This window comes from Manis javanica, chromosome 8 (genome assembly GCF_040802235.1).
Source record: "Manis javanica isolate MJ-LG chromosome 8, MJ_LKY, whole genome shotgun sequence".
Classification (NCBI taxonomy): domain Eukaryota; kingdom Metazoa; phylum Chordata; class Mammalia; order Pholidota; family Manidae; genus Manis; species Manis javanica.
Genome location: NC_133163.1, coordinates 67,183,542 through 67,206,277, shown reverse-complemented (window position 1 = coordinate 67,206,277; position 22,736 = coordinate 67,183,542).

The following is a 22,736-nucleotide window of genomic DNA, read 5'->3' as shown; positions in this document are numbered from 1 at the left end:
CAGGAATGTAAGGATAGTTCTAAATATTAAAATTGATCAGTATAATACACCACATTAATAGAATGAAATAGAAAACCACATGATCATTTCAATTGATGCAGGAAAAGCTTTTGACAAAATCCAACATTCTTTCACGATAAAAACACTCAACTAGGAATAGGAGGAAACTACCTTGACATAATAAAAGCCACATATGAAAAAAACATGAAAACATTATAGTCAATAGAAAAAGACTGAAAGCTTTTCCTCTAAGATCAGGAACAAGACAAGGATGCCCACTTTTACCACCTCTACTCAACATAGTACTAGAAGTTGTAACCAGAGCAACTAAGCTAGAAAAATAAATAGAAGGCATCCAAATTAGCAAGAAGGAAGTAAAATTATCTCTGTTTGCAAATAATATTATCTTACAGAAGTCAGGGTAGAAAAGCCTAAAGATTATACACACACACACACAAAACATTTTGAGTTAATAATTTATTGGATATGACAACAAAGGCACAGGCAAAACTTCTGCAGTGGCTCAGCTTTTTTACTTTCCCACCAAGAGAGCACAAGGGTTCCAGTTTCTCTACATCATTGCTAACACTTGTAATTTTCTGTTATTTTGATAGTAGCCATGGGTGTGAGGAACTTCTCTTCCCTCTCTGACTGCTCCTTCTTACCACAGTTTAAATGGCTGTGTCCCCAAGGGTCAGTACCTCTTTTCTTGCTCTTTCTGAACACTCTCTTCAACAACCTTGATTTATGTGTAATCATTCAACTGCCTCCCACCTAGTCCAGCTGAAATAACCCCTATGCACCTCTATGTCAATATATCCTAAATTAAACTCATTGTCTTGATTTCCATGTCCTCCTTCCCCATATCTATCCCTCCAAACACCTGCCTTATTTCCTATCTTGATGATGAGCACCTTCATCCACACAGCTGTCCAACCCAGAAAACTGGTAGTCCTCCAGATCTCCCTGTTCTCTTATTCTCCACACCCAGTCACTCTTTATCATGTTAATTCTTCCTCTTTGATACCTTCGACACATTGTCCCTTCTCTCCATTCCCACTGTCAGTGTCCTAGCCCAGGCTTTCATCATCTCTCACCCAGACAACTCTAAGAGACCTATAACTGGTGTTCTTGCCTCCATTCTGGTTCCTTTATGCCACCATCAGAATGAACATCCAAGCCCAGACAGTTGTTCACATTGCTCCCTTGCTCAAAATTCTTTCATGACCTCTCAGGGCCTGCAGGATAAAATCTAAACACGTTAGAAGGGCACTAAAGCCCTGTATGATTCGGCCTGCATATCCCACCTCTTCTCCTACCTCTATCCCTTTCTACTTTAGTCTGTAGCAATAGCAAAGTCCTTGCTGTTTTCAGAACCCATAAATGTCTCATGTTCTACACCTTGCACCTGCTCTTCTCTCTGCTTGGACCCTCGTCCCTCCCTTGTCCACCTAGTATACAGCCATTATCCTTCACATCTCAATGCCAGTATGAAGTCCTCTGTACCAGCTAGGACTCCTTAATCTGCAAGTGATGGAAATGTATCTCAACTGGCCTAAGCCCAGGGAGCATTTACTGGATTATGTAACTAGGAAGCATCCAGGGAAGATCACCAATGTTGATCAGCACTTCCTCAAGCCCATACCCCAGCCTAGCTTCTCAACCGAAAGGTTATTCACTTCATGCTTCGGCTCTACTCTAATTTTGATTCAGTTAAGCTGCTTGCAGAGTATTTTTAAAGACAACAGCTATAGTAATCTAGACATAGAAATGAGGTATAAAAGACTTTTCCCTAGTTGGCTGTCCTATTATATCTACCAATAACTAGTATTTTATGGGCTCTTTTATTTTAATAGAAATAAGAGAAGCACATGAAAGAGTTTAAGCTGATCAAAAATAACTAATGAAATTAATGGAATAATTAAATATTTCTGTGAACTCAGACTTAAAGGAAAAATAGTCAATAATGAGAATAAGTTGTTCCTAAAGGTGACCCTGAAATTCTCTCTGGTCTAGTTTTAAATGCCTCAAAGTGCTGCCCTAACACTAAAAAAAAAAAAAATTTTTAAAGGAAAGAGACACACAACCTCTGCAAAATCAATCAATTGACTCACCCTGGGTAGTAAGAAGCCAAGTCCAATTGTAAAACATCTGTGTAGGAGAAATAAAAAAAGCATCCTCTGTCCATTTTCTCTAGTTCCACAGCTACTAAAGAAAAAACAGAGCTTCCCAAGAATCCCCTTTCTACTACATCAGAGATCTGCAAACTAGAGCCTATGGGCCAAATTCGGCCCAATGCCTATTTTTATAAATAAAGTTTTATTAGAACACTACAGTCATTCATTTATGTATTGTCTATGGCTACTTTTGCATTACAACTGCAAGGTTGAGTAGTTGAAACAGAAACCCTATGATTCACAAAGCTAAAAAAAATTTACTAACAAGCTTTTTACAGAAAAAGATTGCTGACCCCTGTCTACACATACAGAAGAAAAATTTTCTGTATTTACTAGTGACATGAAAAAGCACTTTTGATCTATGATTCAAGATTTTCACATTAATAAAAGACTGTACCTGTATTTTCAAATCAAGTCATGAATTTCTCTGGAGTCTCTTACAGAAGTACCAAACTCTCTTCTGTCTCTTTCATAATTTTGAAACAGGGTGTGAGGGATGTAATATGTAGTGGCATGTGACCGATATCTGTATTAATTCAGAAACAATGATCTAGGACACAAAATTAATGAGGTAACAGGGATTGAAGGAAATTAGGAAACCCTCTTTCCTGTACTGTTTGTGCCCATCTCTGGAAGACCCTGAAGGTATTGGCAAATGCTCCCCAGAAGCAACATGCTAATGGACCATTTGCAGATTTTTTTTCTATCCTTAAAGCTCCCAGATCCTGCCTACTTCATTGGGATTAAAGGAGTATCAGTTGCTACTTAACATCATCAGCTGCCAGGAAAGGCAAATCAAAACCACAGTGAGATACCATGTCACACCCGCAAGCCTAGCTCTAGTAAAAAAGATAGATAATAACAAATGTTGGGAATGTGGTGGAGAAATTGGAAGCCTCATATGCTGCTTGTGGAGTGTAAATGGTGCAGCTACTTCAGAAAACAGTCTGACACTTTCTCAAAAGGTTAAACATAGAGTTGCTGCATGACCCAGCAATTCTACTCTTAAGTATATCCCCTGAGAAATGAGAACATACCACGCAAGTGATACTAGTGGCATCATTCATAAAAGAAAAAAAATTGGGAAAAAATCCAAATGCCCAGACTGGACAATAATGGATAAATAAAATCTGCTTTAGCTATGCAATGGTGTATTACTCAGCTAAAAAAAGGAATGCTATACCATGGATATAATTTGAAACATTATGCTAAGCAAAAGAAGTGACAAAGACTCTGTCTTTGACCACACTTTAGTCAGTTTCCTCCAAGCTCTTTCAACTAGGCTTCATCCTTGGGCCTTGTCTTAAGATCTGCATAGACCAGTTTTGGAAGAATCCTGGTCAGCATTTTAGCAAGAATCTCCACCCCCAGTATCTGATCACCCTCAAAATATTATCACATTCCTCATCTCCCACCATCCCAGGTGACATGTGGTTACCCTGGCCTGCCATCAGCCAGAATCCTAGGAAATTCTCACACCCTTGATGTCTCCTCTTAGTACTTTTCCAGCCAGCAATCCCCACCACCACCACCACAACCTGCTCCTCAGCCATCAGCACCCCTTTGTCTATACTGTACTCACAACTGAGCCCAGTTCCATGCTGGGGTCTCTTTTTTCCTGTTACAATAGTTCCTGAATAAACTGTTTTTGCCACTTTAGCTACTATCTAACTCTGGTTTTAAGAAAAACCAGTCACCAAAGATCACATAGCTCCACTTACATGAAATATCCAAAGTGGGAGAATCTGTAGAGACAGAAAGTAGATTAGTGACTGCCTTAAGATAGGGGCCTGGGACTCATGCAGTCAGCTAATGGGTACAGAGGTTCTTTTGGGGGAGATGAGATGTTTTAAAATTGATTGTTGTGATGGTTGCAAAACTCTGTAGATATATTAAAGACCATAAAATTGCACATTTTGAAATGGGTAAATTATATGGTATGTGATTCATATCTTTATAAAGCCATTTTTTTAAAAAAGCATTGTATTCCTCAAATAATAGAAAAGGAAGGAAACTCAAGTATTTATGAGCAAGAGTTTTAGGATTTTTAAAAATTAAAATAGGACAATATTACAGTGCATATTATGGTTCCAAAAGGTACTAAGTAGTACAAATAATATATATTCTACACAGGCACACCTCAGAGATATTGTGGGTTTGGTCCCAGCCCACTGAAACAAAAGCAAGTACTGCAATAAAGTAAATCAAATGAATTTTTTGGTTTCCTAGTGCACATAAAAGTTATGTTTATACCACACTGTAGTCTAATACATGTGCAATAGCATTATGTCCAAAAAAATGTATATACCTTAATTTAAAAATACTTTATTGCTAAAAATACTAAGCATTGCCTGAGCTTGCAGCAAGTTGTGATCTTCTTGCTGGTGGAGGGTCCTGCCTCTCCGTTCACAGCTGCCGACTGATCAGGGTGGTGGTCACTGAAGGCTGGGGTGGCTGTGGTAATTACTTAACATCAGACAGCAGTGAAGTTGGCCACATGACTGACTCTTCCTCTCACGAACAATTTCTCTGTAGCATGTGATGCTGTTAGACTGCACTTTGCCCACAGCAGAACAACTTTCAAAAATTAGTCAGTCCTCTCAAACCCTGCTGCTGCTTCATCAGCAAAGAGTATGTATCTTCTCAGTCCTTTGTTGTCACTTCAACAATCTTCACAGCATCTTCACCAAAAGCAGTTTCCACCTCAAGAAACCACTTCCTTTGGTCATCCGTAAGAAGTAACTCCTCATCCACAAAAGTTTTATCGTGAGATACAGCAATTCCACCACATGTACAGTTACTTCGTCTAGTGAAGTCCTGAAACCCTCAAAGTCGGCCATGAGGGAGGGAATTAACTTCTTCCAAACTCCCATTCTTGTTGATATTTGGGCCTCTTCCCATGATTGATGAATGTTCATAATGGTGAATGATTTCCAGAAGGTTTTCAATTTACTCTGCCTAGATCTATCAGAAGAATCATTATCTGTGGCAGCTATAGCCTTATAAGATTCATTTCTTAAATAAGAAGACTTGAAAGTCTAAATGAGTCCTTGACCCATGGGTTCAGATTGGATCTTGTGTTAGCAGGCATGAGAACAGCATTCATCTCATTGTCCATCCCCATCAGCGCTCCTGGATGACCAGGTACATTGTCAGGGAGCAGTAATATTTTGAGAGGAATCTTGTTTTCTGAGCTGTAGGTCTCAACAGTGGGCTTAAAATATTCAGTAAACCATGTTATAGACAGATGTGCTGTCATCCAGGCTTTCTTGTTTCATTTACACAGCACAGGCAGAGTAGACTGAGCATATTTCTTAAGAGCCCTAGGATTTTCAGAATGGTAAGTGAGCACTGGCTGTAACTTAAAGTTACCAGCTACATTAGCCCCTAACAAGAGAGTCAGCCTGTTCTTTGAAGCTTTGAAGCCAGACATTGACTTCTCCCAAGTTATGAAAGTCCTAGGGGCATCTTCTTCCAATAGAAGGCTGTTTCATCTATGTTGAAATCTGTTGTTTAATGTGGCCACATCTGTTAATTCTATTAGGTCTTCTGGATAACTTGCTGCGGTTTCTCCATCAGCACTGGCTACCTCACCTGCACTTTTATGTTATAGAAACAGCTTTTTTCCTTAAACCACATAAACCAACCTCCAACTATTCTTCAGCAGCTTCCTCACCTCTCAGCCTCCAGAGAATTGAAGAGAGTTAGGGCCTTGCTCTGGATTAAGCTTTGTCTTAAGAGAATGTTGTGGCTGATTTGATCTTCTCTCCAGACCCCTAAAACTTTCTCCATATCAGCAATAAGGCTGTTTTGCCTTCTGATTGTTCATGTGCTCACTGGAGTAGCACTTCTAATTTTCTTCAAGAACTTTCCCTTTGCATTCACAACTTGGCAACTGTTTGGCAAGAGAGGCCTAGTTTTCAGCCTTTCTTATCTTTCAACATGCCTTCCTCACTAAGCTTAATCTTCTTTTGCTTTTATTTAAAGTGAGAGACTTGTGTCTCTTCCTTCACTTGAACACTTAGGGGCCATTATAGGGTATCAATTGGACTTTTCGATACTGTTGTGTCTCAGGGAATAGGGAGGCCCGGGGAGAGGGAGAGAGGTGGAGAACGGCCTGTCGGTGGAGTGATTAGAACACCCACAACATGTATAGATGAAGTTGGCTGTGTCATATGAGTACAGTTGCTGGTGCCCCAAAACAGTTACAAAAGTAACATCAGAGCTTGCTGATGGCAGATCACTATAGCAAAGTTAATAACAATGGAAAAGTTTGAAATATTGTGAGAATTACTAAAATGTGACACAAAGACAAGATGTGAGCGAATACTGTTGGGAAAACAGTGCTGCTAGACTTGCTTGACACAGAGTTCCCCAAACCTTCAATTTGCAAAAAACACAGTATCTGTGAAGCACAATAAAGTGAAGTGCAATCCAATGGGGCCTGCCTGTAGCATGTAGCAGTTTACAGAACAGTTTCAGGTCTCTCTCTCATTGTGACAACTGGTATTTACAACTTCTGTTTCTGAGCACGTACCATGCACCAGCCATACACCAAGAGCTCTGCATACATTATTTTTTACAACAGCCCTGCCCCCCAAATTAGTAATGATCATTCCTACTTTATAAGTGAGGTAAAAGGTAAAAAAGGTAAGTGGCTCTCCCATAAGAAATAAGCTGTAGAACCCAAGAACAATTTACCATCTCTAAATCTTATGCTGCACTCTCTGAATCAGTATTTTTAGAGATACAGGGGAAATGTATTGATACCAAATTCAAGAAAAGTATTTCATCTCCATCTATTTACTGAAACTAGAAATGAGATCATACTTAGTATAGGATCTGGCATAAAATAAGGATTCAATAAACAGCAATCATCAGTTATTCCTATTCATATTCTCCCAACTTAGTGACCTATTTGTCTCATTCACCTTTGTTGAAGCTTTTGCAGGGTTTGGCAGTAGGGGTTATTGTCCTACTTCCTAAGCCTGTGTCTATCCTGAGGTTCCATGATGCTATGTCCTGGTTGTCTTTTACCCCTCTGACAGTTCCTCAGTTTCTTAGATATGACACCAAAAGCATGATCCATAAAGGAAAAAAAAATGATAAATTGGACTTTTTCAAAACTATACACATTTGTTTTTCAAAAGATACCAATAGGAAAATGAAAATGTCGAGAAAAAAATGTTTGCAAATCCTATATCTCATTAAGGAATAAAACGTGTGTGTGTGTGTTAATTCAATTGATTCAATAGGACAAAGAACCCAATTAACAAATGGGCAAGTGATTTGAAATGACATTTCACCCAAGAAAACAAATGAGTAGCTAATAAGTATATGAAAAGATGCTCAACATCATATGTCATTAGGAAAGTGAAAATCAAAACCACAGTGAAGTACCATTACTGACTCACTAGAATGGCTATCAGGAAGACAACGATTGTCAGTAAAGATGTGGAGAATGCTCTTAACGTTGTTGGTGGGAATGTGAAATGGCATAGCAACTTTGGAAAACAGTTTGGCAGTTTCTTACAAAGCTAGGCATAAACCTACCATATCACCCAGCAATTCCACTCCTAGGTACCTACCCAGAGAAACAGACCAGATGTTTACACAAAGACTTTTATGCAAATGATCATAACAGCTTATTCAGAGGAGCCTCAAACTGGAAATAACCCAATATCCATTAAGTGGTGAATGGATGAACACAGCATGATGTACAACAGAATACTGCTCAGCAATATTAGGAGCAACCTGCTGATATGTATATATACTGATATAGGAAGCATCATGAATGAGTCTCAAAGACATGATGAAAGAAGCTCAATACAAAAGACCACATATTTCATTTACATGACTCCATTTATATGAAATTTCTAGAAAAGACAAAATAGAAAGCAGCTGAGTGGGGCCGGGGGCAGGAGGGATTGGCTGCAAGTGGGTATGAGGGCAGCTTTTGAGGTAATGGAAATGCTCTGAACCTAGATTATGTTGATGGTTTTGCAACTGTATAAATATACTAAACATTGATTGCACATTTACAGTGGATGAATTTTATGTATGTAAACTATACCTCAATAAAGCTGTTAAAGAATTTTTCAAGTGAGTTAGAATTTTCTATCATATAGGCATTGTAATTAATTACTCAACTATATGAAGGACTACAGTGACCAGAAGACTTTTTATTACCTGAAAATGAGTAGAAAAGACAAAGAATTACCTGCGATTTCATCCCAGGGGCAAGGAAGAACTAGCCCTACAGGAAGTATAATTATAGTTCAGCATGAGGGGAAAAGAGAGAAGAGAACAGAAACAGTGTTTGAAGAGATAATGGCTAAAAATTTTCTGAAACCAACAGAGGATTTAGGACATGCAACCAGCCCAAAAATACATCTTAGTAAATCTTCTGAGAACCACAGACTAAAAGAAAATCCTCTTAAAAGCAATCAGAGGTATCAATTCAAAAAGAAAGAAAAACTAAGCTATATTAATAGGGATGCATACATAGGAGGGCAACTTTTCAAAAAGAAAGAAACTATTATTTAAATTTTTAATACATGTGTTATCCCTAGACAGGATGATGGTGTGTGATCGGGGAGACACAGGAGCCTCTTTGTGTTGGCCATGTTCGATTTCTTCTCCTGCGTGGTGGTTACCTGCATGGCTGCCTTATAACTATTCATTAAGCTGCACATACATGTTTTGTGTGCTTTTCTGTATAGAGTTTATATTGCACAATATAAGGAGGAAAAATTATGTGGTGCCTTTGTAAATATGTTTTCTAAATGTTGTTGTTGGTTTTTTTCCTCAGAGCCTGTTTGGTGACAAAGAATACTTTCAGGGGAGGTGTTTTCATATTGGTGGTTTCATTAGCATCATCATCATGTTATTTTGACCTGGAAGCTCTTTCCCAGAACTTAGAAATAACCATTCCTTTTAGGTCACACCAATTAAAAAGTTTGACCACATACAGTATTTTCAAAATTAAGAGAACAGTTAGTGAAAAAAAATGAGTATCAAATAAAATTGCAGAACTAATAGAAACATATGCTATAGAAAAAGGATAATATTTTGTGATGACTGGGTTGACCATTTTTATCTTTTTTAGCACTGAAACCTGTTAGTTTCAGTGTCTGCCTAAGAGCTATTTTTTTAATCAAAACAGATTTTAATGCATAATACATTTTTGTTTTTCTTATTTGAGTCTACATAATTAGACTCTTATTCTTTCTTAAACCAGCAGAGAACTGTTTTTGTGTAATATACCTGCAGGTTCCATATGTAAACATCCCTTTTTCAGCCTGTGCTGCAGTGGATCACAGTATAGTTGGACCTTCTAATTTCACTGCTGAATCAGAGCCCTTGAGGCCTGTCCAGCTCTGAGTTTCTCTAGTTCATATGGTTTGGTGATAAAGTCAAGCTTCCAATATTCACTTTTGGTAGGGACAGGTAGACAGAAGTTAGGAAAGTGTAGTATTTCAGGAGCTACTTCACAGAGTTTGGGATGTCTTTACATCACAAGGATAATTGGACCTGTAGAATCATCAGACTCCCTAATTCCTCTTGGGAATTGAATATACCTTAAAAATATCAAGCAACAAATAATCCATAGTTTATCTTCTAGCCATGTGTGAAAAGTAAACCACAATTTCATGGGCCAAACTACTACTACTTCCACAATCTCATTCTCTCCCGAACACGAGTGCTGCTCTCAATGGGAAGAATATCCCTGAGCTTACCCCCAAGACTTGCTTAATATAATTTGCCTCCATTATGTGCTTAAAGATCTACTGAACTTCCCGAAACCTCGTCTTTGGTGCTCTAAGGGAAGATGTCTTATAGACAAAAGTTGGTTTTTAAAAACAATAACACACCAGACTTACTGGGAGCATGTGTTAGAGACACCACATGTATTGTCCCAGTGGTTCCCAAATTCAAGTTCTCAGATCTGCTCCAGTCAGGGATTGACTTTGCTCCAGTTTACCTTAAAAATGCTGCCCTTCAGAGGACCTGAATAGACATTTTTCCAAAGGAGACACACAGATGGCCAAAAAAAAAAAACATTCAAAGACACTCAATGTCACTAATCAAGGAAATGCAAATCAAAACCACAGTGAGCTATCACCTCCCAGTGGTTATTATCAGAAAGACAAGAAATAACAAGTGTTGGCAAGGATGTAAAGAAAAGTGAACCTTCATAAACTGTTGATGGGAATGTAAATTGGTGTGGCCACTGTGGAAAACAGTATAGTGATTCCTCAAAAAATTAAAAATAGAAATACAGTATGATCCAGTAATTCCACTTCTGGGTATTTACCTGAAGAAAATGAAAACACTAATTTAAAAAGATATATACACCTCTATGTTTATTGCAACATTATATCAATAGCCAAGATTTGGAATCAACCTAAGTGTCCATTGGTAGATGAATGGATAAAGATGTGGTACATATACACAATGGAATATTACTCAGCCATAAAAGACAACAACATCTTGCTGTTTGCAACAATATGAATGGGCCTAAAAGGTATTATACTAAACTGGTGCTTACCATAGGGAGGTTATGGGATGGCTAAAATAGGTGAAGGGGATAAAGAGGTACAAATTTCTAATTATAAAATAAATAACTCATGGGGACGAAACATACAGAATAGAGAAAATATTCAATAATATTGTAATAACCTTGTGTGGTTACAGATGGTAACTACACTTACCTTGCTGAGCATTTCTTAACATATGTATATGTAGCTGTCAAATCACTGTGTTGTATACCTGAAACTAATATATCTCATTGTAACTATACTTCAATTTTTTTAAATGCTTCCTTTGGCACAAACCAGCCTTCATCCTATAATTATGGCTTTCTAAATTTATTAAAGAGTTTTTGTTTCTCTTTTATGAAAATGAGGCAGATAAGAGATTGTGGTGTTTTTAATGGTCTTAATATTTAGTTCCCTTAAATATTTTTTGAAATATTACTGGTCTGTGAAATCTAAACATCTAGGAACCACAGTTTCTAAATGATCTTTTCTTAATCTTATGGCTCTTTTGTTAAATCACAGAATATTACAACCATCCAGTGCCAGTTGTCATTCTTTTTAATCACTATTATATTTGACATATTCGACCACCCACTCTTCTGCAACTCCCATCTACAAACAGGCTTTGGTGATGTACACACACACACACACACACTCACACCCCTCCAAAGAAACCAACTGGCAGTTTTCTCCTCTATCTGATTGCTCATCTGTTGCTTTCCTTGTTTACACTTCTGTTTCACCAACTGAAAAGTTGTAAGTGTGGGCATTCTTAAAGACACCCTACTCTCTCTCTCTCTTTCTCTCTCATTAAATTGTAGTAAGAATACTTAACGTAAACTCTACCATCTTAACACATTTGCAAATACACAATGTCTGTTCTTCTCTTTATTTCTACTCATTCCTTCTGGGAATGTCTTCAGAATTTAATTATCACCTCTATGCTGATGACTTACAGCACTTTAGATCTGAGAGCTTAAGCCATTAGAGCTCCATCGGTCTACAAACCGTCTGTGCTGGGATGGCCCACCATCAACTCAAACTTTCCATCTTCCACAATGAACTCATTTTGTTCTCCACCAAAGTCGCTGACCCTTGCAAACAGTTTCCATCAGGTTCCATCAGGCAACCAAACCTCATTTCCTTTCATCCTTCCTTCCCTTTCACCTCCTAAGTGCAATCACCCTCAAGTCATTTTGATTCATTTTTTCAAAATTTCAACACAAACTTTGGAGTAAAAAAGACCTAGATTTGACTGTAGGCTCTGTCACTTAATAGCTATGGGACCTTTGAACAAATCACTTACCGTTATAGACCAAATGCTTGTGTCCCCCACAATCATATGCTAAAGCCCTCACGCCTCATGCAATGGTATTCAGAGACACAGCCGTTGGGAGGAAATCAGACTTAGGTGAGTTCATGAAGGCAGGGCTGTCATGATGGTACTGGTACCGTATATGAAGAGAGGCCAGAGAGTTTGCTTTCTCTCTCTCTCCATGTGCACACAAAGAAACATCATGTGAGCACACAGTGAGGCGGTAGCCACCTACCAGCCAAGAGAAGAGGCCTCAGTATGAAACCTCCCTTGATATTAGACTTCTGGCCTCCAGAACTGTGAGGAGCAATTTTCTGTTGTTTAAGCCACCCAGTCTATGGCATTTTGCTCTGGTAGCTCAAGAAGACCAATTCACTTATCTGCTCTGTGCCTTCATAAAATGTGACCAAAAATACCCTACCTGCTGGAAAATACTAGTTCCTTCTTTATCCCCATTAACACCAACACGCCCGAGGCCCTCATCTGCTCACTGCTAGACCGAACCAACCCCCCAGCTCAACTCCCTATTTCTAGTTGTCCCTTACTCCAATCTATTCTGCTCAGCACAGTCAGATTAATAATATTCAATGAAATCAAATCAAATTCCTCAAATCCTCAGAGCTGTCAATTTTTCTCTACTTAATTGTTAGATAAAGTTTAACTTCCTAGACATGGCATTAAAGTCCCTAAATATTAATACTATTAATATTTATTAACTATAATATTTATTATTATTATTATTAATTAATATTCACTCTTCTCTCAAAAAAACTCTTCACCTCTACATGATAGTCATTACTAGTCCCTTTCTAACCTGGGCTCATGATACTTCCCCACTAAAGGTGGGTGACCTCCCTTCTGTCTGTCTGGAGAGGGCACTCTTCACGGTGCCCTTGTCCAGTAGGTGTTCCCCAGCTGCTCCAGGGACTCCAGCTGCCAGGCTTCTACTGCTTATTTCCATATGTAATTATATGCTAACTTCCACCACTTAACTGCTTCATGTAAGGTTGTGTTATCATCTCAACTATGAAAGCAGGCTTCTGGGGAGCCAGACCCATGTCTTACATGACTTCTCTGTAATCTTCAACACCCAGCGCAATGATACACACACACAGTGATCCCCAAGAAGTACTACTGAATTAATGTGGCATGTCATCACTTGATATAGATGCAGCTTATGTTCTTTTCGGTTTTGTTTTTAATTATAAAATATTTTAAATGTATAGCAAACCCTAGAAATTAACCAGAAAACCCTGATTTTTAAACTGTCATGCTGGCTTCTAGAATTTTAAGGGAAGAATACTTTGCAGATGCTGTTGAAGTCTTTTGTACCCTCACTGCTCCCTTGGCCCCTCCTCTGGCCCTAGAGGTGTCCATTTCAGTATGTAGGCTCGCCAGCAACATTTTAATATTTTACTCACATATTGTGGCCATCATGCTACTTTGTAGGTTTTAAAATTTACATAAATACCATATTTATCCATCTACAAATTGCTCTTTTCAGCTCACTTTCATTTTGAGACCTATTCATACTGATAAATTGAGATATAGTTTAATCACTTTATTGTTCCACAATGTCCCATTGTATGACTGTGCCATAATGTGCCTATCCAATCCCATATTGATGAACATTTTAAATCGTCTCCCATTGTTTGCTGTCATAGGCAACATTGCAATGAACATGTGGGGAATGTGAGGCAGCTGACTCCCAACGCAGCTAAGCCCACACATCATGTCTATAATTCCTCAGCAGTGCCTCACATGTGTTCTCTAAGTTTTAAATTTCAAATACTCAAATATTCAGGCATCAGACTGGCTCATAATATTCCACAGTAGACATAATTTAAAGACCGGGACTCAGGCTCCCAGTCTCAGTATAGTTGCTTTTTCCTTTTTCTTGAAGTCCACCAACCTCTAAGTAATAGTAATTACTGTGTCCCTCACTATCTACACACCACAGTTAATATCCACCAACTATGTAAAACTGAGTATGCTGTGTCTAGGTAAACATTTCTCTTCTCAGTCCAAAGCTTTTTAATGTCTGATCAGCCATCAGGAAATAAATAATTATTGAACTCAGTAATGTCAGGCACTGCTCTAGGCACGGAGAATCAGCTGGTGAAGCTCCTGCTTCCCACAGAGCTTGCACTCTGATAGGAAAAGAGAGACAACAAATAAATAAACATGAAGTATATCAGACAGGATAAGTGCTATGATAAAAATATAAAAGGTGATATGACACAGGATAATTAGGAAGGAGATATTAAATATTCTCACCACAAAAAAACAAAAAAAGGTAAATATGTGATCTGATGGAGGTGTTAGCTAATGCTAAGGTGGAAATCATTTTGCAATGTATTAGTGTATTTAGTCAACACATTGTACACCTTGAACTCCCACAATATTTATATATCAATTTTATCTTATTAAAACTGGAAAAATAAATAATAAATATTTTAAATTGGTAAAAATAATTTTTTAAAAAAGAGTGTGGCTATTCTAGACCAAAGAGTTCTGTAGCCCCACTGTCCAATAGGGAAGCCATTAGCCACACTTGAAATGTGGCTAGTCCCCCTGAAGAAGTAACTTTTTAATTTTATTTAATATAAATTTAGATGTAAATAGCCACATTATACTAATGGCTACTATACTGGACAGGGTCACAGCTTGCCCAGAGTCACAACACTAGTAAGTGGCAGAGATGAAATTTGAACCCAGGGAGTCAGGCATCAGAGTTTTATTCATAACCACTACAGCATGCTGCCTGTACTGGGAGACTGGTGAAAGGAGCAATCCTAAGAGCTTTTGCTTATTTGTTGGTTTGATAATAGAGCCAGTTTTATGCTGATGGAAATTAGTGGAGTGTGAAAAACCGCTGATGTAGAAGAGACAGAATGCAAAAGGAGACATCTTGAGAAGATGAGTGGGGATGAGCAGAGCCCAAAGGAAGGGACTGGCCTCTGACCGGAAGTGAGCTTCATTCTCGGTAACCACAGGGACGGCAGAAACCGGGGCTGATGTGGTAGGCAGGTTTGGAGACAGGATAACAAGGGAGTTTCTGCTTGTTGCTCTAACTTTGTCAATAAAGTGTGAGTTAAGATCGTCAGCTGGGAATGAAAAAAGGAGAGAAAGGAATAGGAGGTTTGAGAAGAGAGGGAAAGGTACAAGAGAGGTAATTTTGAGATTGTAAGTGTGGCAGAACGTTAGACAGTTTTGAGTGCCTGTTTGAGATTTGTAGTCAGGAATTTTAAATGAAACTACTCAGTATAGTTAGTTGTTTTTCTCCAGCAATTGTAGCTGATGGAGTACAGGCAGGGAGTAAGCAATTATATGGCACAAGTATAAAGCTGGGAGAGAGGGACAAGAGGGTTAAGGGTATTTGTAAGGAAGTGATTATAAATGGAATCCAAGTTGGGTGAGGAAGGAAATGAGGACATGAGAGTGAGTGACAGTGAAAATGGAGTAAAGTCTGTAATTCCAATCAAAATATGAATGAGGGAATGTTTGTTTTGTCTCATTTTTATGGAACCTGACAGGCTGAAGCTAAAATCTGTATGAAAGCACAAAGGGTCAAGATCTAGAGCAGTCCTGATGAACGAAGCTGGGGGACTTGTCATAGCAGATGTCAGAATTTATTTTAAAGATGTGGTAATTAAAGCAATTCAGCACTGATCTCAGAAACCAATGTAGTATTGGTCACAGCCAGCGGGTAAAGGGCTCAGAAAGAGACCCATGATTTACAGAAACCTGATTTCAGACAGAGTTGAAATTGCACACAGTGTTGAAAGGACATACAATAAATGAGCTGGTAAAATAGGTTCTCCATGTTAAATAAATGAATATGGATCCTTACTTCACACCATACTTATGGATTAATGGCTTCCACATGAAAGTCAAAATTATAAAACTTTTCAAGGAAAATAAGGAATATATTTACAATCTCTGAATAGAGAATTTCTTTAAAAAGAAACAAAAAGCACAACCATAAAAGATGGAACTGGTAAATTTGAATACATTAAAATTAATAACTTCTGTTCAAACAACATGATAAAGAAAGTGAAAAGAGAAGCCACAAACTAGGAAAAGGTGTTTTCAACACATACCACCTAAAAAGATTATATTCCAGAACATAAAAGGAACTTTTTCAAGTCTATTGGAATCAATCCAATAAAAGGAAATAAGCAAAAGACACAGGCATTTCACAGAATAAGAAATATGCACGACCCAGCAATGTAAAAAAGATACTCAAATTCATTACTACATATGGTAGAGAAATGTAAATAAAAGCCACAATGAATGATCATTTTGTACCTCTAAGCTGGCAACATTTTAAAAGTTTAACCATAAAAAGAACTGATGAGGATACAGGGCACCGCAAACCCTCATGGTAGGATAGTAAAAAAAAGAGGTTGCGCAAGACCGTATGCCATATAGTTCCATTTACGCCACACACAAATGCAGAAAAGGTCTTTGAAACCCCAAACTTCTATGAGGATGCAGGCTGAGAAAACTACTTAGTTGCAAACATTTCTTATAGGAAAGGAAGGATGAAGAACCAGGGAGAATCGTTACTGGGAGCAGGGTTGGGCCCATTTACAGGAACAGGTGACACGTACTTCAGCTGAATTTCAGAATCAGATCAGTGACTATGCGTCAACCTACCCTCTTTTGAGCACAAGTGAGAATTGCATCATCCTATCCCTAGGTCACCACAGTATCTTGGGTGAGCAGAGAGCAGACACATTTGTCTCAGTTTAAAATCTTCACTTTAACAGAAACCACACTCAATGTAGGGTACCCACAGAATTGTGCCTGTACTGATAAGGTGACAAGATTCTGGAACTGGACCCACTGCTGAAATACAGGGTGGCTTTGGGGATCTTGGGAGAGAATGAATGTAAGTTTGCATGTCGAATTGTGGATGTGGACTGTGGCAAGAGGACAGACAATGGAAGAAAGTAAAGATGGCCCCATCAGTTCCTTCCCTCCTTGCTCATGCATGCTGCTCCTCAAATCAAAACTTGGAGTCTAATTCCCTCCCTTTGAATCTAGGCTGGCTTGAACAATTTGATTTGACAAATAGAATACAATGAAAATGAAGTTATGGGACATCCACTGAGGTTATAAAATGCCCTGTGGCACCTGCCTTAGAACATGTTTCTCAGCACTGTCCTCTGAGAGCCCTGAGCCACCACATAAAATGTCCAGACTCCTCTCTGGGAGAAGTGTGGGAAAAACATTGAGGCACTAGGCGCTAAGGGGATATCCAGCTCAGACAAGCCTTCAGGGGGGTCCAGCCCCAGCCCCTGACACTGAGGTCCCCGAGACAGGACAGCCTGGCTGAGCACAGAGGACACTCAAAACCACGCAGAAAATAACCAGTTGTTTGAAGCCACCACATGTTAGGGTGTGTGTTCACAGCATCATATAATTCACCTTGTTCTACTCATGGTCTAATTTTTTTTCATCCAAGTTAAATCTGCTAGGGGAAGACTTTTCTTTATAATCCTGCCTACTTTCCAAAGAAGTGGTATCCTATTACCATGTTTCTAGTTCCTTGTTCTGACAAGTACTTTGATGGATTTGGATGTATAAACTTGGAGGTAGGAACTCAAAGTAGAAAGTAAGCTTACGTTGAATTGCTCTGCTTTATAAAGGAATTCGAAGTGCCTGGGGAAAATTGAGGAGAGAGAGGAAACAAGAGCCAGAAATGCTGAGCAAAGCACCAGAGAAAATGTGAGAGAAAAGAACTCTGGGATGTTACAGTATCAATAAGAGAACAAAACTCAGAAAAGTCTGGTGGAAAGATGACAGTGTTAACTTTGGGGTATACACTGTAAAACCTCTCCTGACAGGAAATCTTCAGTAAAGTTTACATTGCTCACTCTGGTGGTAGGTAGCAGATTATTTAGTGAAATTTCAAGAGGTAATAAGCCATCATGCAAGCATGATGGAACAGAAGAATGATGGGCAGCCAGTATCTGGGTTATATATACATATATATTATTAAAGTATCATTAATATACAATCTTATGATGGTTTCACATACACAAAACAGTGCTTCAACATTCACCCATATTATCAAGTCCTCAACTCCTCCATTGCAGTCACTGTCTATCAGCATACTAAGATGTTACAGTCATTAATTGTATTATCCATGCTGTACTATGGTCCCAGTAACCTACCTATGTTGTGATTGTGGATTATAGTGCCCCTTAATCTCCTTCACCCTCCCCAAACCTTCCCCTTTGGTAACCACTTGTCCCTTCTCAATGTTTATGAGTCTATTGATTTTTTTGTTCTAGGTTACATTTTAGAACAATGTTAACTAGAACAGGTATTCAATCCTGTCATCTGGCATTAAAGAATCCCCAAAACAAAATTTGCATTAATAAGCATTTTGTGATAAAGTTGTTCAATAATTTAAGTGATTAAACTTACTCTTATCTAGCCTATTTCTCTCCATGTTATTTCAGAGAATATCTCAGGAAATAAACATCTGGATGTAATCTAGATGCTATATATATAAATGCCACTCATCTTAAGTGTGAGATTGGCAACTCTGTTAAAAAAAAGAAATTAGATTCATCTACTATCGCATGCTCTTAGAATCATGTCGTTTCCCTCTGTGCTCAAAAGAACCTTAAAATCCTTTTAATTACTCATTCTACAATCTTGACAAGACTCAGCATTAAGCCCACCAGTAGTTGTTTTTTAGAAACTGTTCATTGCTACCTGAAACCCGGAGTGCTTATTAATCCGTGTTTGGGAGAGAATTTTCCCTGAATCGGGGTACTGCTGAACCTTCTCTGATGACTGTGTTACATCCCTGTGTATTGTGCTGTTTGGTACTTTGTATAGATATGTGGCTTGAGTTTGCACCTTAGAAGTGTTGACTCCCTGCAACTTACTGTCTACCTCTAAGGATCCCAAATCTTGGTGCGTGTAAATAAGGCAGTATCTTAAGAATTGATGCTTCTAGGAAACACCTAATGCTGAAATCTCTAATTAGAGGTTTTGACACCTTCAGTGTCAAAAGCCAGCTACCTGCTAGAAGCTTAGCCTTGTAAGGTTTTAAGAAAATCATAGCACTCGACTAGGGATTTTTGTTTAAGAACAGAGAAGTGAAAAGCTGAAGTCACAAGGTCTGGGAGTTTGTTAGTACAGTAGCACAGTACAAATTCAAATGCGCACTTAAGAAAGAAGGAATATTGACAACAGCTGCTGGCCTAAGAAAAAGGAATGTGACTCTGAAATGAGGCTGGAAAGGCAGAACTGGAGCAAGAGTATTTCTTATAGATGAGAATAGATGTCTGCACATGATGACAGATTTAGAAATTCAGATGAAAAGTGAATAAAGGAGTTTTTTTTAAAGCTGGCATTAAGGCTAGGAATTTCCCTGCATGTCTGGAACTTCCTTCCTGTCAGTACACAAGCCCTGGAGCTCCTTTCCCTTACGTCTCTTGTTACTTTCTGAAGATAAACTTTTGCCAACAGTTCGGCTCTGTGCAGCTGTTGAATGAGTAAACATGCTTTTCAGCTTTGACAAAAGTATAGAGACTGTGAGGAGTGAATCACCACTTTTAAGAAATGAAGATAATTATAAAAAGATAGTTTTTTCAGGTCCCGCCTGGCCAGGGCTCGTATCTTACCCCCTTCTCGAGGCGCTGGGTTCTCGCAGGTGTGGATGTAGCCTGGCTGTTGTACTGTATCTTCTGGTCTCTCTTTTAGGAATAATTGTATTTGTTGTATTTTCAAAAATATATATATGGTTTTGGGAAGAGATTTCCTCTGCTCTACTCATGCCGCCATCTTGGCTCCCCCTCAAAAACAAACAAGATAGTTTTTTTAAGAGAGAGTTCAAACCACATGGGGGTTTATCTAGTAAGTGAAAGGAAAGGAACAAGCTCCAGAGACAGGAGCGGGCTGACCGCGAGGTGGGTAGCCGAGCTGCGTTTCACACTGTACCTTTCTTGGGGGTTTATTTGGTTTCCTCCTTCCCATTTCGTCATTCCCCCATTATCTTTTGGATCGTCTTGTTCCCTTCCCTTTACTATAATAATATGCTCTAAGTGGGGTCTCTGCACCCAAAACTGGCTGCCTTTGTTTGAGGCCCTGGGGTGAACCTCCTGAAGGAAGGTGCATCAGCGCCCTAGGACGGCGCCCGTGGCCCACTCTGCGCCTGCCTTTCCTATAAAGGAGGGTGTGTAGGTCAAATAATCTTTCCAACTCTCCCTTGCAAATGGGTGTGTGTGTTGTAAACTAAGAATTGGAACAGCCAGTGGTATTTAAGTTGTTGGACAAAGTACAACAGAGGAAATAGATTCTTACTGTTCACTGTATAATGCATTCAGTAAGCACTCATTAAAGTCTTTTAAAAAATTGCTACTGCCAGCTATTATGGCAGATAGTAGAGCGGGAATGCTGAGCAAGACAGTGTCTCACCCCCAAGGAACCCCTAGCTTACTCTGAGAAAGAGCGCCGTGAATGAAAGGCCAAAGGCACTGCGAGGGAAGGGTCACAGGGTCCTTGCTGGGAAGGAGGAAGTCCTGCAAAGACGGGGACAGCAAGGCTGACTCCTGAAAGACCTGAAGTCTAGCAGGAGGGCAGGAACGGGGCGGCTCCTGGGAACATCACGGTCAGGCTGAATCTGCCTGAGGAGCGAAACAATGTTCAGTTTCACTGCTCGGTGATTCTCACAGAGCAGACCAGCGGACCAGTCGCTCATTGTGGGATCGTCCACTTCCCGCTTCACTGCTACACTTACTCTCATGTAAAGAAACTTTTATTTGTCTCTTGCACCCAAGGCAATGCTGTGGCCTGGTCGCCACATATCCCCATCTTTGAGAGGGTTGTCACCGACCTCAGGTTTCTTCACTTAGCGGTACTACAAGTGACTCACGGAATAATCTTTGGCTAATGCAGAAGGAATGGTAGAAATGTCTATCATTCCTTTTTCATTTCACTGGCTCTTAAAAATTCTATACCTAGCCTGGGGCTATGTTTAGGCACTCACAATACATTCGACAGAAAATTAGCATCCCAATTGATCAAAATGACATTTTCCTATAATGGAAAGAAAATGTAAACAGGCTAAATACCCAACAATTTGGTTTGGTAAATTATGGTGCATCAACATGACAGAAAAATATTCAGCCTCTAAAAATGAAATTAAGATGATTATGTATGGTATGTGGGAAAAGAAAATGAAAATAATTTATACACATCATTGCACAAAATGCATCTCCTTATAAAATGTTACCGGTAAAATGGAAATAATATGAAAATTTTTTTTTTTTTTTTTTTTTTGAGAGGGCATCTCTCATATTTATTGATCAAATGGTTGTTAACAACAATAAAATTCAGTATAGGGGGGTCAATGCTCAATGTACAATCATTAATCCATCTCAAGCCTAATTCTCGTCAGTCTCCAATCTTCTGAAGCATAACGAACAAGTTCTTACATGGTGAACGAATTCTTACAGAGTGAATAAATTCTTACATGGTGAACAGTACAAGGGCATTCATCACAGAAACTTTCGGTTTTGATCATGCAATATGACCTATAAACCATCAGGTCAAATATGAATATTCATTTGATTTTTATACTTGATTTATATGTTGATCCCACATTTCTCCTATTATTATTATTATTTTTATTTTTAATAAAATGCTGAAGTGGTAGGTAGATGCAAGATAAAGGTAGAAAATATAGTTTAGTGCTGTAAGAAGGCAAATGTAGATGATCAGATGATCAGGTGTGTGCCTATGGACTAAGTATTAATCCAGGCTAGACAAGGGCAGCAAGACATCCACGGATGCAGAAGATTTCTCTCAAAGCAGGGGGGGTGAGGTTCTGAGCCTCACCTCTGTTGATCCCCAAATTCTCACCTGATGGCCCCCCTGCGACTGTGCCTGTCTTAGGTTGTTCCTCCCTTGAGGAATCTTACCCGTCTCTGGCTAACCAGTCATCTTCCGGGGCCATACAGGGAAATGTAAAGTTGGTAAGTGAGAGAGAAGCCATATTGTTTGCAAAGGTTAGCTTTTTACTTCTTTGCAGATTTATGCCCTGTGGCTTCTATGCCCAGCACTTGTCTCGAGGTATCTTTACCACCTGGAGGAATTATGATACTCGGTAAATTCGATATGAGGCACGAATTCTATTTAAGGTTTGTAATTAGGAAGGAAGAAGAAAAGCTATAGATGTAGCATATGAAGGAAACTTGGGAGGATTGATTATTTCTTTGACATATCTTCTTGTATAGTACCTTAAGTATGTATAGGTTTTAAACTACTAACTAATTTGCACACACATATTAACATAATAGGAATACGGTGACATAAACAAAGCAAATCTATAATTACCAGCCATCTCCAGTGAAGCCAAGAAAACCATTTAGGCACCCTAGGCATTTGTGAAAATTTATCTATGATATGGTGGATATTGTCCAACTGTACTTGAACCATCAGACAAATTAAAGCAGCCCATTTCTGGGATCTGTTCACATCCCATATGTTCTTTTAACCATAGATAGTCTATAGTCATGAGATTTTGGGGTGCTACAACTTGCACCCCTCCCAACTCCTGGTTGAGTTCCAACAGTACAGATCCAGTCAAATTCGTTGTCTCACTGTATGCATATGCCAGCCTAGACATCTCCCTCCTCCTTCTTATGGCAAGTCCAGGAGATGGTGGGCTGGATG